Consider the following 17,424-nt stretch of genomic DNA (forward strand, 5'->3'; position numbering starts at 1 on the left):
CTAACCTATCATGTTTTCCTTAATTCTATCTGTTATCTCCTGTTTACGTCTGATCTATCGTATTTCCCTAGGTTCATATCTGTTGCGACCTGTTTACGTTAAATCTGGGTTTATATTTTCTGTGCCCTGCTTGTGTCTAGCCACACTTTACTGGACTTATATTTAAATAAGGTCTTTCTATATCTAGCCTGTTACCTTGTTCTGAATTTATATCAAATGTGTTCTGCCTATATCTATTTAACTTTGTCATATTCTTTTGGGTTTGTCTAATGAGGCCTGTTAATATCTAACCTGTCTTGTTTTCCTGGATGTATATCTGATGTTTTCAGTTTATGCCTGACTTATGTTCACCAGGATCTGTGTCTAATGTGTCTCGTTTATGTTTGACCTACAATGTTATTTTAGGCTTGTATCTGATATGGCCTATTTATGTCTAGCCAATTTAAGTCATATTTAATATTTTGAGGTGTTGCCTATTTATAATATACCTGTCGTGCTCTTGTGTTTATATCCATGACTCTTGTTTATGTCTAACCTATCATGTTTTCCTGGATAGGTATCTAATGTGTCGAGTTTGTCTAGTCTGTCATGTTTTACCGGATATATATTTGGTATGTCAAGTTTACCACTGACCTGCTAAGTTCTCTTGGATTTATATCTTATATGAGCAGTTTATTTCTGGCCTCTCGTGTCTTTTTGGGAATATATCTGATGTGCTCTGCTTATGTGTGTTCTATCGTATTCTCCTGGGCTTATGTCTTACATGCCCAGTTTATGTTTATTCTGTCATGTCTTTTCAGATCCATGTTAAATTTGCCTCGCTTATATTTGACTTGTCATGTTCTCTTAGGTTTAAATCTAATGTGTCCTTTACCTATCTGACCTGTCATGTTCTCGAAGTTTTGTATCTGATGTGGCCCCCTTGTATCCGATCTATTATTATCTATTTGCTTTAGATTTAATCTGACTTTTTTACATTTGATACATATAATAACATAGTACAAATTTATATCTGATGTGTCCTGCGTATGTTGGTCCATAATAATTTCCGAAATTTATATATAACGCGTTTACTTTATGCCTCGCTTGTCGTATTTTTCTGAGTCCATGTCTAACGTGTTCCGTTTACGACTGACCCTTCGCCTTTTTCTGAGGGAAAATCTCTTTTCGCTTTTTGATACCTCATCCGTTTTGTTCTCACGAGTTTATATCTGATCTCTTCATATCTGCTATGTCCTGTTTACGTCTGACCTATCGTGTTTTTTAGGTTTGTATCTGTTGCGACCTCTTTACGTTAAATCTGGGTTTATATTTTCGGTGCCTTGCTTGTGTCTAACCGACCACATTTTTCTGGACTTACATAAATAAGATCTGTTTATATCTAACCTATTACCCTCTTCTGAATTTATATCAAATATGTCCTGCCTATATTTAACTTGTCATATTGAATACTAGTGTATGAGCTGTTATGTATGCTTTACATTTGGGTTGCAGCGGTTGCTTCGCCTTATGCTCACCTACATCACCTGCCATGTTTTTTTGCACTTTTTGGCCTGATCTGTCACATTTTATGAGAATAGGCGTAGTTAGTTTGTCAGTTTCAGTTGATGATGATTTGAGTTGTGACATAGGTCGTGTGCGTACCTCTAATGCATTCTAGACGCTTTCGGTTTGATAGGCATATTAATCTTGGATTTGTGCCGTTCGCATCCATATTTTTGTCATGAATTCTGTTTCGCCGCGTCCTCGTCAGATTCGTTCCACATATAGGTTGATGGCCTCTGTTCCACATAGTAAGTTACATACTAACTTATGAGCTTTATCGTTTTAAACATGGATACGTGTATAAACCGTCATAAGTACACGCTTGCTTCTCCTACCGTCATATCACTGGCTATCAGACTAAGTATAGTTCATGCCCTAGACGTATGCTCCATCTTTTAAGATTAACTCGAAATTCAGGTAAAGGTTTAATTGAAGTAGCTACAAGTTACGCAAACTGATATAAACTAGCTGCGAAATATTTTGGCTTTTGTATTCCAATAGTTCCCGGTAGATGGCTCACCATCAGTCAAGAATGACGCACGCACTCACCTGGAATCAGACAATGAGACGATGTTTAATTTATGTCGTCATATTATTTCTATTTATTGTAGATTACATTCGTTTCCACAGAGTGCTTTCAGCGTGTTTCGTTTTTCAAAAATGCTGATATCATTGTTTACTTATTCAAGTTGCCTACACAACAAGATGAGCTCTCGAATAACGCTAAGTTAACCTCAGATTTAATTCAGAAACTACGATAAAACTAATTGTTGTAAACCCCTTGCATGTATTTTTTTTGTAAATAAGCTCTGCGTTTTCTTGGACATGGCATGTAGCCTGAGTTAATCCTGTAGCACAATGGGAGAATTCTCTGCGTCCGTGTCAATCTGCCTGAGTAACCTCATTCAGCTAGAGCAACATTCCACCGCTAGCTTTGATCAGTTTTAAAAGATTGACGAATGTCTTGCCATTCATCATTTTTTATAACTTCGTATACTTGAAAATTTACAAAAGTTATAGAAAAAATATATAAAAATTCGGTGGTAATTAAAAACTGTTTAGATAAGGAGTGAAAATAAATCTTCCCGGAAGTGACAAAGAGACAAATATTTATAACGAGCTAACAGAAATAGCACATTATAAGAACATTTGTTGTGAAATGGATGCAGTTTTTTTAGGGTAAATATAAATATATAAAATAGGGCCGACGGAGCGGTCTCCCACGAAAATTAAACACCCTTCATTGAATTTTTAACCACGTCCGCACTTTTTATGAGGCTTGATTAATATAAGCAGATAAAAGATAAGATATAAAAAAAAAAGATACGCTGATATGTCCGTGGTATCATATACCTAAGAGATGGGGATGCCTAAGAGAAAAGCGTCTATCGTTAGGCGATGATGGCTAACTTTTGAACTCGCACTTAACAGCTGTCATTGTCGAAACTCTGTTTTTGTTTGTTTCTGTTAGTCTTTATAGTGCTGATTGTCAGAGGATGGCGCTTGATAGAGTCAGAAGCTTACTTTCGAGACAACGATTGCATAACAGTAGTAGAAAGTATCGAATCCGTCGAAAGCGGCCTCAGAAACAGAAAGCCTTATTGTTCGAGTTAGTATAGCTAGACGAATCTACAGAAAATATAAAGTTGTCAATAGCCTATCAATTTTCTTTTGCCGCCAACACCTTCATGTGGGCTGATCACAACACCCGGAACGCGCGGTGCAGTTTTTGCGGTCAGTAAGTAATCAAATCAACTTCTCAATCTGATTTATAGGGCACAGCACTGCACTGCGTCTACGGTGACCGTTGAAGCTCGAAATGGTGCTAGCGTCTATTTCGAACCTTTTCAGAAGGGCTTCTTTCCAAAGTTACCCTGTGATACGCTAGTGTTATTAGATGTTGTTCTTGCTACAAAGGGCAAACGCTGGCAAGGAAGCAAAATGGAAGTGATTTCATTGTTTGTTTCCGCTTAGAATAAGGATATTTTTATTTTATCGCTTCACTTACTCACTAACACTTTATCACATCATTTATCTGCGTCGCGGCACGTGTACCGTGTCCTATTTCGACTAATTGGTGCATTTTTCATAGTAAAAATAGTAAGCGGATTCCGAGTAGCTCTTATCGGACACAGTTGGCGTTGCGGTTGCGTTTAGTATGCCCACTATGGATCTTGGCTGATGGCTGATGAATGGCTGTACGAGTGAGAATCACCAGCCTAATAGATTACTTGCACCTATTATATACCTTATAATATATTCGATATATATTTAAAAACGGCTTAAAGTGAAACCGTGAAGTGAGAGGTTTGATCACAAAAATTTCTTGTTCTTTTATTGCTAAAGCCACAAATATTACGATCTATTCGTACTATTGTAGCATACCATTCCATTTTCTAGGTACACATGACTTAACTTAAACCTCTGTATAAGCTGCGGATATCTAACGCTCTAGGCGAAATTTCGGTCCGCTTTTTCACTGCACGGTGCAGATTAGCAACGCAACGGCTGCCAACTCTATTCTATCTTCCATCACAGATAGCTATTGTAAATAGTTGAACTCATGGAAGCCACGACCGTGTTCGCTATCGTTATTTATAGTTCGTATCATATAGAATGTGTTGCATCCGTCTCAGAAAGCGGTTTCAAATAAACCTCTGAAGCTATTAGCCTAGTTGTCTCATTGAGGCGAGTGCCTCTCATCTTTGACCCCAAAACGGCGCCGTTGGACGGCTAACAGCCACCTCAGGTCCCGTACTAACAAATTTTTCCATGCTTGATCCTCAGTTGTGCTTCAACGGCAGATTCCGACAGTGGCCTCAAATGGGCCTTATCATACGAATACGCTATACCGTCTAATGTGTTTAGCGCCAAGTCATATAAACAACGGCAAACAGATAAGTAACAAATTCTATCACAATCACCAAAAAGACCGTAGGTACAAATTAAAGCTAACAGTAAGTAATGTTGATAGCCATAGTGATTTACCGACAATATGACAAATTTATCGTCGATATACGCTAATGACGATTACTGCAAGAAATAATTTCACTTGTCAGTGATCGTCGTTGAGAACACTGAACACCTCGTAAGGCCAAACCACGACAGTTTACCATGTGTTTCATCGTGTTTGGCGGATTTCTAGGCCGCGTTCGATTAGGGATATAGACCTAGACATAATGGCGAAGATGCGAGTCTCATTAAACATGTTGAGTCTCTGAGCGGCGCTAGTTAAGGCGTGAGAACGAGAACGAGGGAGTCCCGAAACTGTTTTTTTTTAACAACTGGGTTGATTCACAAAAAAATAATCTAGGTTCAAGGATCTATCTGTGAATATTTAGAACGTGGAAATTTTGTCAGGCTTCAGCTGTCCTAACAAGTCTTTGCTAGAACAGACGTGATAAAGTTCAAACTGGAAGCCAGACTAGTTGCTCGAGAGCTCACCAAGTTCAGCTACTCTTAATTGCCTCTATTTTACGCAGACGACCTTACCTATCCAAGATTCTCAAGGCTTTTTTATCAGCATCGAAGAGTATTTAAAAAAGCATTAACAGTACCGATAATCAAGAATTCATATTTAACTGAATTTGAAAAGATTTGACCGCAAAGAACTTCGAGCAACCGGATCTGATGATTGCATTGGTTTTTCAACATGAAATGTGTACTCTTTGACAAGCGCTCTTTTTTTTTACAAAAAAAAAAAAATTTTTTTTAATATTTCGTCAATCAGCCGCACAATGAATCTTTCATATTTGAATGATTGGTTGATGTTTGCGTATTCTAATGCAAACCAGTAGTATAGCTCACGGTAATTTGTTTACTGATAATGTTTTTGTTTACCTGCACGTTAAGCATTATAACACAACGTAAAGTCCTCCAGAGAATACTGTATAGGTGGCACTCAAAATCCATTACTTCTCAATACAAATATTGCTATGCAAGTGGTTTCACCATTTATCTCATCACTAAATGATAAAAAAAAAAAAAAAACAGCTATACTCCGAGGAGCATTTGGTTGGATGTCGTTCACCCTGAATCGCCCCGTGAGAGTAACCTGTCCGTTCTACGAGTTCTAATCGACACGTTACTTTGAGGGCAAAAATTCTACACTTAGGGAAGTAAATAATTATACTCTGAAATAAACGAATCAGAACACTCGGCTATCTAGCCTAGAGCGTAGAAGCAGGCTCAGAGCGCAGTATTTCGTACGGCAAAGTATCCACGACTTTACTTATATTAAGTAATTATCCCTATGTAACGTGTGCACTGATTGGATAGATGATGTAGCAATCTTGTTTATTATATTTTTCCTTACGCAAATATATATGCAATGGATGTTTGCTAGTCTCAGTTTACAGATACAATATCTCGGACATTGACTGACTAATGTCGCGTGTGTCTAAATCTACGGAAGGCACGTTTATAATCCATCTTAAATTTCTATAGTCTACTTGTTGAAGCTAAGTGTTACCCGACCATACAGAGGTGAACCCTAAAAGACCACTTTCGGTTTCGTAGCGATGTGTTCTTCTTATACGTGCGGTTTTAAACGACGACAAGCCAACTTGAGATCTGGCTGAAAGGATGAACGCACTTCCAAAGTAAGGCCAGCGTAAATATTGTCAAGCAAAACAATTGCTTGTCGTATCGTAAAACGGGGTAATTAGAAAGGTCTGGGCATATTAAAAAAAAGCTTATCTAGCGACATATGCCCAAGGCGCTTCTTGTGGGTTAAGTAATGAGCACTAGGTTTCAATTATGGGTGCAACTGAAAAGTGGATAGAATTGTGACGTGAATAGATAAACATTCACGTAAAATGATTTTTTGATAGTTGAACCTTCTACTGCAGCATGCGCTATATGTAACTGAGCAGAAGGCATTACGTCATGTAACAGCTGGTGGACAAAGACCAACCAACACATGGGCTAGATTTATCAAAGGTCTTAGAAGGATAGAACATCCCTTCACCAGTTTGGAGATGAAATGACAGAACCACGAATCGAAAACATGAAATGCTGGTACTTTAGCTTAGGTAGTGGACGACAGAATACTTCACGAGGAAGGTGTATATTTGAGTGATAGATAATAGTCCACATAATAATTTAACATGCTAAAAAAAAACTCTGTCACTAAAGTTTATGCAATATAAATTTATAATGATCAGCGGTCGTATGATTCATGCAATGCATAGAAACTATCAGAAAGCGCTTATTACGATCACTGCTGTCTTGGTCGATTCATTCATCGATTACCATCATTGGCAACGCCGATGATTCCCGAGCCGCCATACTTACAAATGATTCTCGTAACTAGCAGGGTAAGAGGGTTTTGCCTGTCGCATTAGGTATAACAGCCCGCCGTAAACTCGAGTAGTCTGGGTCCGCGCCAAGTGTTTTCCGCAGATAATTTTTTTGCGTGGTCTAACCCGTAGTGCAGTACTATTCTAAATTAATCATGATCAAAGCGGAGCACAGTCAATGTGCCGATGGTAATGAGAATATCGATGTGATCCAGGCCAGATTCGAGGCGTGTCCTTAAAAGGTGTCCTTGCAGCCCCAACAAAGAATCATCTGCCCAAAGTGCTGGAGGCGTTTCTCTGTGCAAGGTCAAGCCACACATCAACAACGGCCAACGACTGGCGGCAAGCCAAACCGCGTCGAAAAAAGAACCCCTGACGCTGAAGCGAGACACCGTCTGGCGGACGGAAAAACAGCAGGCCCAACAGTCCGATTCGAAGGAATGGACGTCGAGAGCACGACAGCGTGTTACAGATGCGTGCACCACAAGTGTCTTCTCGAAGAAGCAGCAGCAGCTGCCGAAGCCCAGCTAATGCCCCAAGGAATGCCAGTGTGAAAAACAAAGGTCATCGTGCGCTCTCTGCGGGGGTAGACGCCGACAGCATGAATACGCAGCTAGCAAAGTATTCTAGCGGAAAGGACTAATCGTCAAGAAAAAAAAAGCTAAATATATGTTTTAGCAATCGTCATCTGCTACTGGGAGCCGTTTATTAGGCCAGCTAATTATTTTATTCGCCTATGGAGATAGCCGTACCCTCGAGAACGAGCCAACAGGAGCGGCTATAGACAGCGTTCGCGACTGAACGATATAGCAGTGCTTGAAAATGACACACTTGCGGTAGGTGTCGCGGTTGCAACCTCTGTATGACTAGCGGAAATCATTGTAAAGAAACCACTGCTTTTCTATATTTTTTTGTAACTGGTACTTTGAATAAGTTGTCTGTTAGAAAATTAGGGTCGTCTAATCTCCTAAAGACAAGCGGGCTAAGTAAGTACCTAATCAACAAATGGCCGTGTTTCTTAAAACCTGGTTTAGTCCGCGCTGAATACGGCATATCCGGGTTTGTGCGCGCAATGACTGACATGTGAAAGATTTGAAAAGTTATCCACTGAGCCGTAGAAGGTAATTCCTCTTGAGCAAAGAACTTTCTTTCGCGTTTCTTGGATACTCGAATAGAGCTCGTTGATGCAGGTCTGGTGGGGTCGGTCTTCGCGGAGCAAAATGCGATGGTGTAATTTTGCTGTTCAACGCCAACTGCACTGCAATTAACATTATTCCAAGAACCAAAGTGACCCACGTTCTGTCAACACGTTAAGCAAAATTAATTTTTTGAACAAACTTTCGAAGCACAGTTGGTCGAATTGCTACTTTTGCTCATTAAACGGGCAAAAAGAAAATTCGGTACGGACAAATGCTGCTGTCGGACGCGGACCCGATTTCTAGTGCTCAGTCACAAACGTCGTCTCACAAACAGCAAGATTTAACCTGTTAAAAAATGCACTAGAAACGTAATCTCCCTAAATAAGGCTCAAGCATGCGAGGGATGTTTTTTTTTCCCTATACTGTACAGTGGCTATTGTAACCTATCTCGTTCAAATCTAGATAATTCGACCATTTGGGCTATGAACTGCCAATACCCTAAAATTTTAGCTCTCTCCGGATTCTAACAGTCGTCAATTTCCCTAGATTACTAAGCTATTTAAGTATAATAAATTCCTTATTTTAATGGGGCGTAAGGAACCAGGCACCAAGTATTGTTACAAACTACTATTTTGTCAGATTTGTTCCCAACCTGTTCCCATTCGTCCAGTATAAACTAGGACAGAATTGTAATGATAAGATCAGTCAACCGTTACGTGCGTTATTCATATATGGCTTCGATAAATCTATTGCGGGATTTTGAATGGGTCGTATACGAGAGTTTTTCAAGCACCTAAACCAAGTTATAGCAACCTTAGAGGAATAAATGGGTTGTCATATGGAAATGATGGTTATAACATTGTGCTATCCAATAACCACAGTTCAGCTTGCAATGATGCTTCTCTATTGACGATCTACTGATCATCTGTCAATTTTTAGCTGTGACAAAACTGGGCGGTCCACAGTGGCGCGTCGCGTTATTGGACGCTCGGTTTATTCGTAAAGTTAGCTGATTCCGTGTTCGACGACAATCGACCGTTTGTATCAGAACGTGAAGCTACTTATCTAATTGCCTTCACACCTTTTGACTTACGTTACGGTCATAATGACAACTACGTCGTTATGACCGTAAACGTCTCCGCAGGATGATGACTTGTCATCATCACTTGTCTAAATCGGTGTGAATTTTGTCCACCCGGCAACGTGACGTTGCTAGTTAGGAAAAACACATACTCCATTGAACGTATTTTATTCTGTCGGCCCAGTTAACAGTTTCGAGGGTCGGACACGCCATTACGACGTCTATCATTGAGTCAGTAACTTTAGCTTTTCTGAAAATGCCCTCTAGTGGCCTTTTCTGAAATTGCTAATTTACCAGATATAGCTTCTTTTTCTAGCGTAAATTGATACACGTATTAGATATATACGATATAACGCAAAGCTTCTTATTAGGTTATTAAAAAATATACAGCTGCACTGTTTATTGAAATGTGTTTATGCATGCGTATCCTGTGTTCTCTCATACAAGTATCCTGAAAGAAATATTTTGTGCTCGATCCGTTGCAGGTCGATCGGAGTCGTTGAATGTGGAAAAACGACTACTTACCATGTATTTTTCTAACAAAGACAATATACGCCAAACGAAAATGTGATCTCAATCCTAGCTGGCGATTAGGCCTCTAGATAATCGCTCCCTATTCAGCTTAGATCTACATAAGCATGAATTTTTTAATGAGCGGTTAGCCGTGATGTACCAACACGGTTCTCTTGCGAGTACCGTCATAGCCCATACAACTGATGCATAATCACACATATCCCATCTGATGATTGGTCGGGATATCGTCGGAGCGCCAAGCCCCATGAAGAATTTCCGAAGAGTCGATAAACCATACTGTCCCAGTAATTCATTACTGTTAGTTTGGACAAATACGAGATCCCGCGTGTTAACTGGATTAAATGTTTCGAGACCAAGACTCGTAAGTATTTCTCTTGTCTCAATTATACGTTCGGATGTTTTCGTGAGTACTATTGTCCTATATTGTATATATATATTGTATTTGTACTATTGAGAAATGTAAACCTTGATGCCCCGTAAATAAAAATGCGGGAGGCGGAGATCATTCCAAACCGGCTATCTAATTTTAGTAATCCCAAAAAGGTGTTAGGTGTATTGAGATTGGCTCACGGTCATTGGCACCACAGCGTCTCAAACCAGTAGTGCCATAATAGGGACTACTATTTCGATAAACAGGCACTTTTAACATATGGATTCTCCTGGATTCGACTGTGCCCTTATCGGTATTCGGCCTTATGCAGTAGCAGTATTCTTGTTGTTCTTTCCTTTTTGTACATAATTTGTGCTTTACATGCTCATGCGAAGTTAAAACCGACGTTCCAGTTTAACGCTTGACATCCTGGATTTGCTTGCTAATTTAGACGCGTAAAGTTCTGATCTGGATTACAGATTAGTGTTTCCCACGGAGCTACTGTAATCTTCTAGTATTAGTTGTAACTGCTCATTGCGGATCTAATTAAGATTCATATGAAAGTAGTTTCAGAATCCACAGGCAGTATATCGAAGTCGGTCCTGATAAGACTGCAAGCACTATTTCCTGACAGGCCAAAAACAAAGAAAAAAACAGATACATACAACGTCTCCGAGCTTTTTCATAATCATGTTGAACATAGAAGTTAGGAGTTTGTTAACGAGGGCCCTTTGATCGTAACAGCTCTCATCTAGCTAGACCATAGACAAGCACAGATATTTTAGGGTATCCCTCTAAACAAGACTTAAGGAAGTTACATTAATAAAAGCCTCTGCGTGCTACATTTTTTCAGGGCCGCACATTTACATACAAATCTAAGAACAGGTAAAATTCGTATGTAGTTGGATCACCTTGAATGTTTTATTTTTGATAATGTGTGGTATGGCGCCTGATTTGAAAGGGTGTTAAGCGGAACGGAGTTTCCCAAGCCGGAACGGCCTTTGTCCAATTTAGCTGAAAAGATCAATACCGTAAACGCGATTTAGTGGATAAGTAAATTCAAACGGTAAAATTAGCATAGTAACTTTACCTTCTGGATGTGTTTTCCTGCGAAGTTTAGTCGGGAGATGCCGGAGCAATTATTAAGTGAATCGAAACTTCTAACTAGTCAAGTCGTTTTCGACCTATTAACCGCAGATGTAGCGTATTTGAAGCCACGCTACTCAAGCGAAGTCTTCTTTGGAAACTATATATAGTTGGAAAACACAATTATTTTTATAATGCGAGAACTAAGGTTTCCAAGGTGCAGATATGCCAAAAGATATTTAGCGGCCTATTTCTGATACAGAATAAATTGAGGTAAATTAATAGTGCACACAAACCTCAGAATCGTAGATAACGGTTTTAGGCCCCATTATAGGTACACGCGTCTACCTGAGCTGCGGCACATTACCACGATTTAGTTTCAAACGCATATTTTTCTCGCTTTGAAGCTCGGAATATCGTAATTGACGTACATTGTAGAAGGCATCGTCTAAAGAAGGAAAACTAATAGAACACAGAAGCGAATCGACTTCTATTAATTATATCTCTATACTTTGTAACGAAGATCCGCAATTTCAAAGTTTGCTACAATTCTTCGTTGTATAAAAATAGAGTAATTAGAGTAAAAAAATTATATTTTTGAAGTTACTGAACTTTTTGTCCTGCGCACGGGGCATTTCAGTTGAACAAATTGCTTTGTTCTCACTTGATAAAAAACGAACGATACATTCATAAATTTAGTCATACTAATTTATATATATAAATATATATATATATATATATATATATATATATATATATATATATATAAGAAGAACAAAAATTCCCGTGACCGACATTTTCCGAGTTAAGATAGACTTTTGAGCAAACATCTGACACTTCTCAAATGAAAAACGCAGCTAATAAAATTAAAAGAGATATTTGAAAAATTCAAAATATCCTTATTACATCAAAGCTGAAAGCTAAATTTATGCCCGTAAATTAACCCGAAATTCATTTTCCCCAGTTTTGTTGCGTTACATAATTAAAAAGTTGTTATATTTGCTGACTTGTATCGATCACGAGGTCAATATCACTTGCAGTACAAATAACAAAGGATTAATATTTAACAAAGCTGCCGCCATAGCTGGTAAAATTGCCGTAATTGAGTAAACCTACGGATCACCAGCTTTGGAGCACATGGGAGAAATTCTACAAAAGCGAGTACTGTCGTATGATTTCAGTAGCCTACATTGTCTAGGTCGTGGCCCATAAACCAAGCGAGAAGATGATTTATACAATGTTGATAGTAGATGCTTGGGATTAAACCGAAAGGCCACTATTGAAACAGCTTTGTCAAACTATCACCAAGATTACCACTTCGAACGTGACTGCGAATAGACGTTTTAAGCTTTACGCTCTCAAACGTTGCTTCAGACGCCTGGCTCTCAGCACGAGCATGAAACGAAGTGTCTGCGCCCGGTTTTTTTCAACCTGAATCATTTCACGTACCCCTAAGTTTAATAGAAACTTAGGGGTACGTGAAGTTAGTTGTTACTTCGAACGACACTATTAAATATTCATGTGTTAATACTACGTCGCCATTCGACAATGTACAGATTTCTAATATTTATCCTGTACCTAGTTATGTCTCTTTGGTAAAAGGTACCATATGTCCACTGGTGTGGAACTAAGGGAGTCATCTATTAGAAGCTGCCTCGTGCCGAAGATACTTCGGACTGGCAGTACAGTGAGGCACATATTTACAGATATTGATTAGGTAAATCTCAACTATGTGGTACGATTGTCATCGAGCTATCATTTCGAAACAGCACTTATCCAACACAGATGCGATAACCAACCTCGTCAAATACATAATACGTGCATAGCGCGGTCGGGCACAAGGGCACAGTTATGGCATACTTATAATCATAGAAGTTGAACCGCCATATTCGGAAATTGTGCTGTTGGCAATAGGATGTCTTTCATTATAGTACGTGCTAGGTGACCTTAAGCAACAGGTCCATCGTTCTTCAACGGTCAAGTCGACGTTTCCCTCTAAACAGCTTTTACAATGTATTCTCAAACAAATAGTGAAAGAGCTATTTTATGTTCAAATTATGAGTAACGATGGTAGACCAAGGTACCGTGAAATGACAAGTGACTTGTTTACATGAACGCGATCGGTTTAGAGGTGGCCAGCCAGTGGAAGTCAATATCATCGAAATATATGTTTATTTGTGCAGATGCTTACGAAGTCGTTCTGCTTGATCAGATGTGCACGATCTCAAAATGTCATGTTAAATAGCGTAACAGATTTATCGACCAGACAACATGTTCTGACCAATGCAAAAATGCACGCTGGCCTGTGCTCTAAAGTTTGCATATCATCAGATCAGTGCAGTGCTGCTCCTCAGAACAACTGCAGTGATGAAAAATCCACTTCCAGTTAAGATAAAGACAGCCGGGCTCGCAGTTGGTCTCTATGAAAGCGTGCAAGTAGATTGAGATTTACGACCTATTACGTGAAAATAGACAGCCACGTGATCAGTCGCGTGTACAACTTCTTCATTCGCGCATCAATCGCTTGCCACTCAGAAAATCATCTGAAGATGTACGCAATACAGATGTACGCAGAATATCTGCACTACGATTAAATGAGATCGAATCGACTGCAACAAAACTATCTAAGAAAAAAAACCTCCATCAACTCTTTCGGATTTTAAATATGTCTGCTATCATAGGGCGCAGAGAAAATTAGATGTTGTTAAAATACGTACGTCCTAACCAGCGTAGCTTTCACGATGCCGCCATGTAAAACGCTCGTAATTAACAAGGTCATCGTTAGATAGAATCTGAATTACTAGACAGAAGGATGCCTTCGAAGAAAATCACAGCGCATCTCCTGTCAGATGACAAACAACTAAGCTAAGCTAAGCTTAGCTAAGTTAAGCTGCTAAACAAAAATCAAGTTTCGATGTGAATCAATAAAATTAATCTAACAAAAGTTTGTAAAATGCAGTTGATCTTTGCTTTCCGGCCCTATAGTCCATTACCGTTGTTCTAGCTTTGAATAATCGATCTGTGAAACAATGAAACGGTTCCAAACATTAAGAAAGCTGATTCTGTGGCTTCTTATTTATTATTATTTTTTATTATATTATTATATATTATATTTATTATTTATGTTCGCCCATTTGGACAGCAAAGTTTTTATGAGTTTGGCTACACAAATCTCTTGGCTCTGAATATTAAAGTTGTAGAACGTAAGTTACAAGCACCCGCCGGAGTATCTTACTGCTGATCTAATATGACTCCATGTAAACTACGGATGTTTTGGTGTACTTCCTATAGAAGTCCTTAAAAATAGTTGTGAAAAACACCGGGAAAAAGGCTATTTAATTGTGTACATCGAAATACAGTATGCGGTAACTCAGAGACCATCTTTGACTACTTTAGACAGCGGTATAACTTTTATTCCAGCTATACTTCGCGAGAAAATCACGAGTGCTTCGTATCGCCATAACACCAGTCAAAAACCCTATTTAATAGAATTCTGCAGCGAACCCTTCTCCTGCAGGTTTGAGATTCATCTCCATATAATCTATGTGCTATCCTACTAGATAAGTGGTCCTTTAGGCCTAACCCACATAAATTTTGCAAAATGTTTCAGGAGAAGTTTTCTGAAAAACGGAACCATAGGCGCTAGCTGAGTCGCAATCTCCTCCCGTTCAGTCCACATCAGATGCCTCTTCGTCTAAGAGAAACTGTAGTTCATGGTTAGTTCTCAATTATAATACACTCAGTAGATACTGAAGTTACTGGTTAATAGTTGTCAACTGTGGTGTTCCTTCGCTTTCTGTAAGTCTTCTAAGACATTGAAATAGTGCGGAATGGAATTTTCTTTAAAACCTTTTCCGATTCAGGCGAAAATATGGCGATCTTCCGTAGACAACGCAGAAATGCCATGCTACAATACAAGCTAATTGTAGATGGCGCACACTAATTTTCTACCGTATCTTTTCAGTTTAAGAGATTCAGTGTTAATTTTTGTAAAACAAAGTATTCGGCTTTATCTAACACAATTAGCATTAACATACATCATTGAACTTATTGTAGCGCTATCAAAGAGCTCGCTACTTGTAATTTTTTCATTGGCATGTCATATACTTTTTGTAGGAACGGACTGTCGTGGAGTATTATGGTGTAACCGATCAAAATAATTACGTAACACTTTATGGCTCGCTTTTTAAACAGTATTATATAATATAACATTATCGATGAAGTATTTAAGGGATCCCACTTGGACGGTTGACCAGCGTCGTCTCCACCATGGAGGGCAACCATTTCAGTGAAACTGGCAGTAGACCGGTTGCATTCATTTGCCATTCTCCCCTTTTCGAATTGAATGAAGTCAATTATCATTACTCGATACCCACATTAATAACCAAAACAATTTACAGTTGAGTAACGCGCAAATTGTTTGCCCCTTCTCTGCAAGGAAGTCTTGACGAGCCGTGCTGGAGGTATTTGTTATTTATTCAGTAAGTTACTTCGTTGCAATGATAACTCAGTGGGTGATGTGTTTGGCGTTCTGGAGTTGGCGATATATGGTGGCCTGAGTTCCAATCCGACCATACGCGCACTTCGTCTTGTTGTGGGAGCCAGCCTCAAACAAAGACAGGCTTAATTGCCCCTTCTAACCGTCCAGTTTTCCTTCAATCGGTCAGACTGAGCGATACCATCTCTATGGACTGGCGCAAAAATAAAGCTTATTTCTACTTCACAGAAAGCATAACTGCCATTTCAGCAAAAGTAGGGAATAAACCGAGATAGTCCTAATCATAACGTAGTTTATGAACGAATAGTTTATCCGATTAGCGGACGACCGTTAATAGCATAAACGGACGTTTATCAGTGCTCACTTTGACTAGTCGTCTTCCGGTGAGTATTTATCGAAATTTAGATGCAGCCAAAATAATTACAGATCAGATATAATACAGGCCGTCTTGAGAACTACTGGAAACATTTTGGCACATCTGTTAGCCAGGTCTTTCTTAATTCTATAGGCTATATAATTAGTGAGGCCGTTTTTCAATCATTCGGTTACCCGGCAATGAATAAACAGTTACTCATATATTGCCGCAGACTATTTAGCTATAATATAATCGAACATTACACCGAGCGCAAATACCGTGCTCCTTAGTTCCGTACCCTTACGTATCGAACCAACGGCTTGGTCTTCAATTCACTCACTGCTACCGCATGTTACGCAGCCTCGATTCCACTTAAACTTCATATCGTTTTGCAATAGCCCCTTATGTGTGCGTTTCAGGTTTAAAATTGAGCATACTGCGTACGTGACATTAAGCAACACTTAAAAAAGAATTAGGATGTGATTCGCTTGTTGCTTCAAAAAGGGTTCACTAGACCATTCAACTATCGGTGGAAGAAGGGGGACCGTCATAAACTCCTGCAAAAGTGCGAGATGAACGCGACATTAATTTTATGACAGGAAGATTGTCGAAGCCTCGGATAGAGCAAGTTGTGTAAAGCGTACATGAATGCCATGGAGTAGCAGAATACAAGTTTATGGCAACTTATCGTGTGCATCTATTGCTAGTTGTTCGCAAGGGCTCCACAAAGCCAATACAGACTCCATCGTTCATTTAGTCATTGGAAGATGTTTGGTGTGGCAATCTGTTTACACTTGCTGCTTCTGTTAAGATAGCAGTTTCTGACCAAGTTTTTCGGAGCTCGTATTTAATATTGGCTTAATATAAACTTGCGATCCTCGGCAATACTTTAAAAGCTTCTTATTAAATGTCCATATTGATATATTTAACATCGCAAGCCGTGTCATCCATCTTTATAACCAATTTATGCAAACGTTTTTCTGCTTTGAAGGATAGTTGCTAGTAATAGTCATTCGTTTATGGGGGTCCTAATGGCCGAAAACATACGGCATTTGGTGTGTACAAACTAGGTGGCGGAGGATTACAGAAATTAACAAACTAGCAACACATACTTCATGGACTCGAACTTTGTGACCAAATGCATGGCGCCTTTAGCTCTGCGGCCAACTTGTGTGGACCAGCCTCTCTGGATTTCTTCATCCTTCCTGCAATATTAATGTGTTCTCTGCAACCATCAACAAGTTACCCCGAATGCTGAGTTAGTGCCCAATCGATTCTCATTTAATGTATAGTTCAGTTTACAAACGTACTGTCCGCTCTGCTCGACATGATACAAGGTGGGACTTTATGGTAGCGAAAAACAGAGCAAAAAAAAAGAGGGAACATGAGAAACTGGAAGTGACAACGTACTTTTTGACCATATTCATTACTCATAGCAACAATCGACGCTATCAATAAACGAGATCAAAAATGACCCTAGTAAGTTTGAAGAACTGTAAGTGTAGTAATACACATC

The 17,424-nt window shown here is 39.2% G+C and overlaps 2 protein-coding genes across 8 annotated transcripts in view; one reads left to right on the top strand and one right to left on the bottom strand.

Annotated features, from left to right (window-relative positions):
* LOC111243506 (uncharacterized) overlaps positions 1 to 17,424 on the bottom strand; it is a 209,098-nt gene that overhangs the window by 129,838 nt on the left and 61,836 nt on the right. The window lies entirely within an intron of this gene.
* The window catches only part of LOC111243507 (uncharacterized), a 134,055-nt gene that overhangs the window by 70,713 nt on the left and 45,918 nt on the right, over positions 1 to 17,424 (top strand). The window contains exons 2-4 of one of the 4 annotated variants that reach the window (XM_086988865.1): positions 4,333 to 7,681; positions 9,551 to 9,960; positions 14,666 to 14,771. The gene's annotated coding sequence lies outside the window, so the exon portion shown is untranslated. Of the gene's footprint in view, positions 1 to 4,332; positions 9,961 to 14,665; positions 14,772 to 17,424 lie in introns of all 4 variants that reach the window. The other 3 variants (XR_015327565.1, XM_086988859.1, XM_086988874.1) reach the window with 3 other exon arrangements.

The sequence above is a fragment of the Varroa destructor genome, unplaced genomic scaffold (genome assembly GCF_002443255.2).
Source record: "Varroa destructor unplaced genomic scaffold, Vdes_3.0 BEIS01000001.1, whole genome shotgun sequence".
Taxonomy (NCBI): domain Eukaryota; kingdom Metazoa; phylum Arthropoda; class Arachnida; order Mesostigmata; family Varroidae; genus Varroa; species Varroa destructor.